This window comes from Balaenoptera borealis (assembly GCF_965194805.1).
Source record: "Balaenoptera borealis genome assembly, chromosome: 9".
In the NCBI taxonomy this organism is placed as follows: Eukaryota; Metazoa; Chordata; class Mammalia; order Artiodactyla; family Balaenopteridae; genus Balaenoptera; species Balaenoptera borealis.
In genome coordinates this window covers 82,341,940-82,351,917 of record NC_138873.1, presented here as the reverse complement: position 1 = coordinate 82,351,917, position 9,978 = coordinate 82,341,940, and positions in this window count along the sequence as shown.

The window sequence follows — 9,978 nt, the reverse complement described above, 5'->3', positions numbered from 1 at the left end:
ACCAAAGACCTACGCAATACCAAGAGAAGACTACTCAACATTGTGTCACAACCTACATGGGAAAAGGATCCGAAGAATAGATATATGCATATGTGTGAAAGAACCACATCTTGCACACCTAGAACAAACAAAACATTGTAATCAAGTTTGCTGTGATAAGAAATAAAAATTAAGTTCAAAATACCAACAAGAAGTAATGAGACATAAACTTAAAGGGCTTTTTCCTCGCACATTCCATTCTAATTTACAACCTAGAACACCACTTCCAGTAAGGCTCTGTTGCCCTAGAAACCAGATTTGGTAAAGGAGAAATGCTGCCGCCTTGTGGCCGATTCCCGCAAGAGCAGCTTTTAACCCACAGCTAATGGTCACTTACCATTCACAAGGACTCAGGGCTGTAAAGGACACCTGCCCTCAAAATTGTGCTGAGGTAGGGAATGGATACAAAAAATTCAAAACAGGCCAAATTTTCAAGAAGATAGTATGAAGAGGTAAGTTTTACTCACTCTCTTTTTAAAGAAAGGAAAATGGATAAAAGCTCCACCTCAGGAAGTATTAGACTCATGCAATCTAATCTACAAAAAGTTTTCAACTCACACCAGTCGACTGACCATTGGCAAAAAGTCTACAAACAATAAATGCTGAAGAGGTTTTAGAGAACTGTGTACCCTCTAGCTGCTGGTGAGATGCCAAAGGGTTAAACGCTAATAATGAGAACAGAAAGGAGCTGCGTTGAAAAGGAAAAATTGAGGTACCATTCAATCCAGCAGACGCACCAATGGGCCTCTCACCTGAGAAGACCAGAATGAAGAAGACCCGGGCTGCAAAAGCTGCACTGCAGCCTTATTCACCATAGACAAGACAGTGAAGCAACCAAAATGTCCATCAACAGATGAAAGGATAAAGAAGAAGTGGTCCATGTACACAATGAATACTAGCCATGGAAAACAATGAAACACTGCTCTTTGAGGCACCATAGATGATCTTGGAGATAATCACAGAACATGAGGTAAGTCGGAAAGCAAAAGTCCTATATCCTATGATATCACTTATAGGCGTTATCTAATAACTGACACAAATGAACATATTTCCACAGAGAAAGTCAATCACAGACTTATTAAAAAAAAACTATGCTTATCTAAAAGGAAAGGTGGGGGGAATGGATAAATGAAGATTAGCGTTACCATATGTATACAAATACATATTATATACATATATCAAAAAGACCGACCATATAGCAAGGAAGGTTTACGGAACACTCTGTAATAATTTACAGGGGAAGAGCATCTCTACATAAATAGGTATATAGAATATGTAGATGAACCAGAGTGTGTACACCTTGGACAAGCAACATTCTAACCATTACCCCAATTGAAAAAATTAAAACAACGAACTAGGAGTAATGAGACATAAACTTATGGGGGGTTTTCCTGGCACATTCCATTCAAATTTACAACCTAGGCAAACGACTTCCAGAACGGCTCTGCTGCCCTAGTACCCAGATTTGGGAATGGAGAAATGCTGCATCCTTGTGGCCGTTTCCCACCACAGCAGCTTTAAACCCACTGCAAAAGGTCACTAAATATTCACCAATTGCAGGTCTGTAAATGACACCTGCCCTCCAAAAAATACTGAGGTCGAAAATCGACCAAAAAATTCTAGAGTGCAACCTTCCAAAAAGAAAATTTGAAGAGGTATATTATACTCACACTTTTGTTCTTTTTTCTTTTAACAGAAAAGAAAAAGGCGTGGAAAAATGATGAATTGTAGGAATTTTTACAGACATGTAAACCCAAATTACAAACACCTATCAGCTCACACCAGTCAGAATGGCCATCAACAAATATGCTGCAAACAAGAAATGCTGACGTGATTGTGGAGAAGTGCGTACCCTCGATTCTAAGGGGGACGTGGTAAGAGCCACTAATGACAGCACAATTGAGGTGCCTTGAAAAGGTAAACGTTGAGCTACCATACAAGTCAATCAATCATAACCACTGCTGGGTCTATCACCTGAGAAAATGAGAATCAAAAATCACAGGCTGGCAAACCTGTACGCCAGCAATATTTACCATAGCCAGCACTTGGAAGCAATGAAAATGTCCATCAACCGAGGAATGCACCAAGAAGAAGTGGTCCACGTACACAATGGAATATTACTCTAATAATAAATATAAATTAAATTAAAAACAAACAAAAGCAAGGAGACATCAACATTTGTGGGTTTATCCGGGCACATTGCACTCTAATTTATAACCGAAGAACACCACTGGCCGGTAGGTCTGTTTCCCTAGTACCAGCATGGGGAACGTAGAAAGGCTGCCGCTCTCTGGTCATTACCTGCAAAAGCAGGTTTAAAGCCTGAGCTAATGGTCACTTCATATGAACAAGTACTTCAGGGCTGTAAATGAAACCTGCCCTCAAAATGTCTTGAGGGAGATAATGGCCAAAATATTTCAAATGGTGACACATACTTTAAGAAAACACTTTGAAGAAATAAGCTCTAATCACAGCTGGAAAAATTAAAAGGACATGTCTTAAAGCTCAATTTCAACGCATTATGAGACACATGCAAATTCAACCACAAAGAGGTATCAGCTCACACCACTCAGAATAACCATCAGCAAAAACTACAAAGAATAAATGCTGAAGGTGCCGGGAAGAAATACATACCCTCCACTTTAAGTGGGACGTTACCTAGAAAGAGCCACTAAGGAGAACAGAATAGAGGTGCCTTTAAAAGGTAACCATTGAGCTACCATATGATCTAGCAGACCTATGCCTAGACCTATAAACGAAGAAGAGAGAATTGGAAGGACACAGGCACGCAAATCTACATTGCATAGTATTACAATAGCCAAGATATGGAAGTAACCAAAAAGTCCACCGACAGATGGGTGGACAAAGAAGAACTGCTACCTGTACAGATGGAATAGGAGCTAGTGAAAAAATGAAACAATGCCATTTGCAGCACCATAGATGAGTCTAGAAGTAATCACGCAACTTGGAGTAAGTGAGAAAGCGAAAGACACATATCCTATCATATCACATATAGGTGTTACCTAAAAAATGATACAAACAAAGATATTTCCACAGAGAAACACTATCATAGATTCATTAAAAACACTTATGGTTCACCAAATGGAAAGGTGTGAGGATTGGATACATTACCATATTGAGGTTAACAGAGAGATACAAACACATGTGAAATATATAATCACCAAAGACCTACGCAATACCAAGAGAAGTCTACTCAACATTGTGTCATTACCTACATGGGAAAAGGATCCGAAGAAGAATAGATATATGCATGTGTGTGAAAGAACCACATCTTGCACACCTAGAACAAACAAAACATTGTAATCAAGTTTGCTGTGATAAGAAATAAAAATTAAATTCAAAATACCAACAAGAAGTAATGAGACATAAACTTAAAGGGCTGTTTCCTCGCACATTCCATTCTAATTTACAACCTAGAACACCACTTCCAGTAAGGCTCTGTTGCCCTAGTAACCAGATTTGGTAAAGGAGAAATGCTGCCGCCTTGTGGCCGATTCCCGCAAGAGCAGCTTTTAACCCACAGCTAATGGTCACTTACCATTCACAAGGACTCAGGGCTGTAAAGGACACCTGCCCTCAAAATTGTGCTGAGGTAGGGAATGGATACAAAAAATTCAAAACAGGCCAAATTTTCAAGAAGATAGTATGAAGAGGTAAGTTTTACTCACTCTCTTTTTAAAGAAAGGAAAATGGATAAAAGCTCCACCTCAGGAAGTATTAGACTCATGCAATCTAATCTACAAAAAGTTTTCAACTCACACCAGTCGACTGACCATTGGCAAAAAGTCTACAAACAATAAATGCTGAAGAGGTTTTAGAGAACTGTGTACCCTCTAGCTGCTGGTGAGATGCCAAAGGGTTAAACGCTAATAATGAGAACAGAAAGGAGCTGCGTTGAAAAGGAAAAATTGAGGTACCATTCAATCCAGCAGGCGCACCAATGGGCCTCTCACCTGAGAAGACCAGAATGAAGAAGACCCGGGCTGCAAAAGCTGCACTGCAGCCTTATTCACCATAGCCAAGACAGTGAAGCAACCAAAATGTCCATCAACAGATGAAAGGATAAAGAAGAAGTGGTCCATGTACACAATGAATACTAGCCATGGAAAACAATGAAACACTGCTCTTTGAGGCACCATAGATGATCTTGGAGATAATCACAGAACATGAGGTAAGTCGGAAAGCAAAAGTCCTATATCCTATGATATCACTTATAGGCGTTATCTAATAACTGACACAAATGAACATATTTCCACAGAGAAAGTCAATCACAGACTTATTAAAAAAAAAACTATGCTTATCTAAAAGGAAAGGTGGGGGGAATGGATAAATGAAGATTAGCGTTACCATATGTATACAAATACATATTATATACATATATCAAAAAGACCGACCATATAGCAAGGAAGGTTTACGGAACACTCTGTAATAATTTACAGGGGAAGAGGATCTCTACATAAATAGGTATATAGAATATGTAGGTGAACCAGAGTGTGTACACCTTGGACAAGCAACATTCTAACCATTACCCCAATTGAAAAAATTAAAACAACGAACTAGGAGTAATGAGACATAAACTTATGGGGGGTTTTCCTGGCACATTCCATTCAAATTTACAACCTAGGCAAACGACTTCCAGAACGGCTCTGCTGCCCTAGTACCCAGATTTGGGAATGGAGAAATGCTGCATCCTTGTGGCCGTTTCCCACCACAGCAGCTTTAAACCCACTGCAAAAGGTCACTAAATATTCACCAATTGCAGGTCTGTAAATGACACCTGCCCTCCAAAAAATACTGAGGTCGAAAATCGACCAAAAAATTCTAGAGTGCAACCTTCCAAAAAGAAAATTTGAAGAGGTATATTATACTCACACTTTTGTTCTTTTTTCTTTTAACAGAAAAGAAAAAGGCGTGGAAAAATGATGAATTGTAGGAATTTTTACAGACATGTAAACCCAAATTACAAACACCTATCAGCTCACACCAGTCAGAATGGCCATCAACAAAAATGCTGCAAACAAGAAATGCTGACGTGATTGTGGAGAAGTGCGTACCCTCGATTCTAAGGGGGACGTGGTAAGAGCCACTAATGAGAGCACAATTGAGGTGCCTTGAAAAGGTAAACGTTGAGCTACCATACCAGTCAATCAATCATAACCACTGCTGGGTCTATCACCTGAGAAAAGGAAAATCAAAAATCACAGGCTGGCAATCCTGCCCTCCAGCAATATTTACCATAGGCAGCACTTGGAAGCAAGGAAAATGTCCATCAACAGAGGAATGCACCAAGAAGAAGTGGTCCATGTACACAATGGAATATTAGCCATGGAAAACACTGAAGCGCTGCTCTTTGAGGCACCACAGATGAGCCTGGAGATAATCACAAAACATGAAGTAGGTCGGAAAGCAAAAGACCTATAGCCTATATAATCACTTATGGCCTTATCTAATAACTGACACAGATGAACATATTTCCAAAGAGAAAGACACTCACAGGCTTAGAAAACAAAACAAACTATGCTCATCTAAAAAGAAAGGAGGGGGGAAATTGAGAAATGAGGATTAGTGTTACTATACATATACAAATACTTATTATATACATGTATCAAAAAGACCGAACATATAGCAAGGGAGGTCGATGGAACACTGTAATATTTTACATGGGAAGAGGATCTGTACATTAATAGACATACATAATGTACAAATGGACCAGATGGTGTACACCTAGGACAAACAATATTCTAAACTTTACCCAGATTAAAAAAATTTTGAAAACCAAGAAGAAGTAATGAGACATAAACTTATGGGGATTTCTCCTGGCAAATTCCATTCTAATTTATAACCTAGGACAATGACTTCCAGAAGGGCTCTGCTGCCCTAGTACCCAGATTGGGGAATGGAGAAAAGCTACCTCCTTGTGGACGTTTCCCACAACAGCAGCTTTGAACCCACTGCAAAAGGTCACTAAATTTTCACCAACTTGCAGTTCTGTAAATGACACCTGCCCTCCAAAAAATTTCTGGGGTCAAAAATCGACCAAAAAATTCAAAAGAGGGCAACCTTCGAAGAAGTCAATTTCAAGAGCTCTATTATACTTACGGTTTTTTCTTTTAAGAGAAAAGAAAAAGGCGTAGGAATATGATGAATTTAAAAATTTTAATGTCATGCATACCCATATTACAAAAACCTATCAGCTCACAGCAATCAGAATGGCCATTAGGAAAAATGCTGCCAAAAATAAACGGTGAAGGGAGTGTGGAGAAATGCGTACCCTCGGTTGTAAGGGGGGGCATGTAAAGAGCCACTAATGAAAACACAACGTAGGTGCTTTGAAAAGGGAAACATTGAGCTACCAGTCAATCAATCACAACCACTGCTTGGCCTATCACCTGAGAAAATGAGAATCAAAAATCACAGGCTGGCAAACCTGTACGCCAGCAATATTTACCATAGCCAGCACTTGGAAGCAATGAAAATGTCCATCAACCGAGGAATGCACCAAGAAGAAGTGGTCCACGTACACAATGGAATATTACTCTAATAATAAATATAAATTAAATTAAAAACAAACAAAAGCAAGGAGACATCAACATTTGTGGGTTTATCCGGGCACATTGCACTCTAATTTATAACCGAAGAACACCACTGGCCGGTAGGTCTGTTTCCCTAGTACCAGCATGGGGAACGTAGAAAGGCTGCCGCTCTCTGGCCATTACCTGCAAAAGCAGGTTTAAAGCCTGAGCTAATGGTCACTTCATATGAACAAGTACTTCAGGGCTGTAAATGAAACCTGCCCTCAAAATGTCTTGAGGGAGATAATGGCCAAACTATTTCAAATGGTGACACATACTTTAAGAAAACACTTTGAAGCAATAAGCTCTAATCACAGCTGGAAAAATTAAAAGGACATGTCTTAAAGCTCAATTTCAACACATTATGAGACACATGCAAATTCAACCACAAAGAGGTATCAGCTCACACCACTCAGAATAACCATCAGCAAAAACTACAAAGAATAAATGCTGAAGGTGCTGGGAAGAAATACATACCCTCCACTTTAAGTGGGACGTAACCTGGAAAGAGCCACTAAGGAGAACAGAATAGAGGTGCCTTTAAAAGGTAACCATTGAGCTACCATATGATCTAGCAGACCTATGCCTAGACCTATAAACTAAGAAGAGAGAATTGGAAGGACACAGGCACGCAAATCTACATTGCATAGTATTACAATAGCCAAGATATGGAAGTAACCAAAAAGTCCACCGACAGATGGGTGGACAAAGAAGAACTGCTACCTGTACAGATGGAATAGGAGCTAGTGAAAAAATGAAACAATGCCATTTGCAGCACCATAGATGAGTCTAGAAGTAATCACGCAACTTGGAGTAAGTGAGAAAGCGAAAGACACATATCCTATCATATCACATATAGGTGTTACCTAAAAAATGATACAAACAAAGATATTTCCACAGAGAAACACTATCATAGATTCATTAAAAAAACTTATGGTTCACCAAATGGAAAGGTGTGAGGATTGGATACATTACCATATTGAGGTTAACAGAGAGATACAAACACATGTGAAATATATAATCACCAAAGACCTACGCAATACCAAGAGAAGTCTACTCAACATTGTGTCATTACCTACATGGGAAAAGGATCCGAAGAAGAATAGATATATGCATGTGTGTGAAAGAACCACATCTTGCACACCTAGAACAAACAAAACATTGTAATCAAGTTTGCTGTGATAAGAAATAAAAATTAAATTCAAAATACCAACAAGAAGTAATGAGACATAAACTTAAAGGGCTGTTTCCTCGCACATTCCATTCTAATTTACAACCTAGAACACCACTTCCAGTAAGGCTCTGTTGCCCTAGTAACCAGATTTGGTAAAGGAGAAATGCTGCCGCCTTGTGGCCGATTCCCGCAAGAGCAGCTTTTAACCCACAGCTAATGGTCACTTACCATTCACAAGGACTCAGGGCTGTAAAGGACACCTGCCCTCAAAATTGTGCTGAGGTAGGGAATGGATACAAAAAATTCAAAACAGGCCAAATTTTCAAGAAGATAGTATGAAGAGGTAAGTTTTACTCACTCTCTTTTTAAAGAAAGGAAAATGGATAAAAGCTCCACCTCAGGAAGTATTAGACTCATGCAATCTAATCTACAAAAAGTTTTCAACTCACACCAGTCGACTGACCATTGGCAAAAAGTCTACAAACAATAAATGCTGAAGAGGTTTTAGAGAACTGTGTACCCTCTAGCTGCTGGTGAGATGCCAAAGGGTTAAACGCTAATAATGAGAACAGAAAGGAGCTGCGTTGAAAAGGAAAAATTGAGGTACCATTCAATCCAGCAGGCGCACCAATGGGCCTCTCACCTGAGAAGACCAGAATGAAGAAGACCCGGGCTGCAAAAGCTGCACTGCAGCCTTATTCACCATAGCCAAGACAGTGAAGCAACCAAAATGTCCATCAACAGATGAAAGGATAAAGAAGAAGTGGTCCATGTACACAATGAATACTAGCCATAGAAAACAATGAAACACTGCTCTTTGAGGCACCATAGATGATCTTGGAGATAATCACAGAACATGAGGTAAGTCGGAAAGCAAAAGTCCTATATCCTATGATATCACTTATAGGCGTTATCTAATAACTGACACAAATGAACATATTTCCACAGAGAAAGTCAATCACAGACTTATTAAAAAAAAAAACTATGCTTATCTAAAAGGAAAGGTGGGGGGAATGGATAAATGAAGATTAGCGTTACCATATGTATACAAATACATATTATATACATATATCAAAAAGACCGACCATATAGCAAGGAAGGTTTACGGAACACTCTGTAATAATTTACAGGGGAAGAGGATCTCTACATAAATAGGTATATAGAATATGTAGATGAACCAGAGTGTGTACACCTTGGACAAGCAACATTCTAACCATTACCCCAATTGAAAAAATTAAAACAACGAACTAGGAGTAATGAGACATAAACTTATGGGGGGTTTTCCTGGCACATTCCATTCAAATTTACAACCTAGGCAAACGACTTCCAGAACGGCTCTGCTGCCCTAGTACCCAGATTTGGGAATGGAGAAATGCTGCATCCTTGTGGCCGTTTCCCACCACAGCAGCTTTAAACCCACTGCAAAAGGTCACTAAATATTCACCAATTGCAGGTCTGTAAATGACACCTGCCCTCCAAAAAATACTGAGGTCGAAAATCGACCAAAAAATTCTAGAGTGCAACCTTCCAAAAAGAAAATTTGAAGAGGTATATTATACTCACACTTTTGTTCTTTTTTCTTTTAACAGAAAAGAAAAAGGCGTGGAAAAATGATGAATTGTAGGAATTTTTACAGACATGTAAACCCAAATTACAAACACCTATCAGCTCACACCAGTCAGAATGGCCATCAACAAAAATGCTGCAAACAAGAAATGCTGACGTGATTGTGGAGAAGTGCGTACCCTCGATTCTAAGGGGGACGTGGTAAGAGCCACTAATGAGAGCACAATTGAGGTGCCTTGAAAAGGTAAACGTTGAGCTACCATACCAGTCAATCAATCATAACCACTGCTGGGTCTATCACCTGAGAAAAGGAAAATCACAAATCACAGGCTGGCAATCCTGCCCTCCAGCAATATTTACCATAGGCAACACTTGGAAGCAAGGAAAATGTCCATCAACAGAGGAATGCACCAAGAAGAAGTGGTCCATGTACACAATGGAATATTAGCCATGGAAAACACTGAAGCGCTGCTCTTTGAGGCACCACAGATGAGCCTGGAGATAATCACAAAACATGAAGTAGGTCGGAAAGCAAAAGACCTATAGCCTATATAATCACTTATGGCCTTATCTAATAACTGACACAGATGAACATATTTCCAAAGA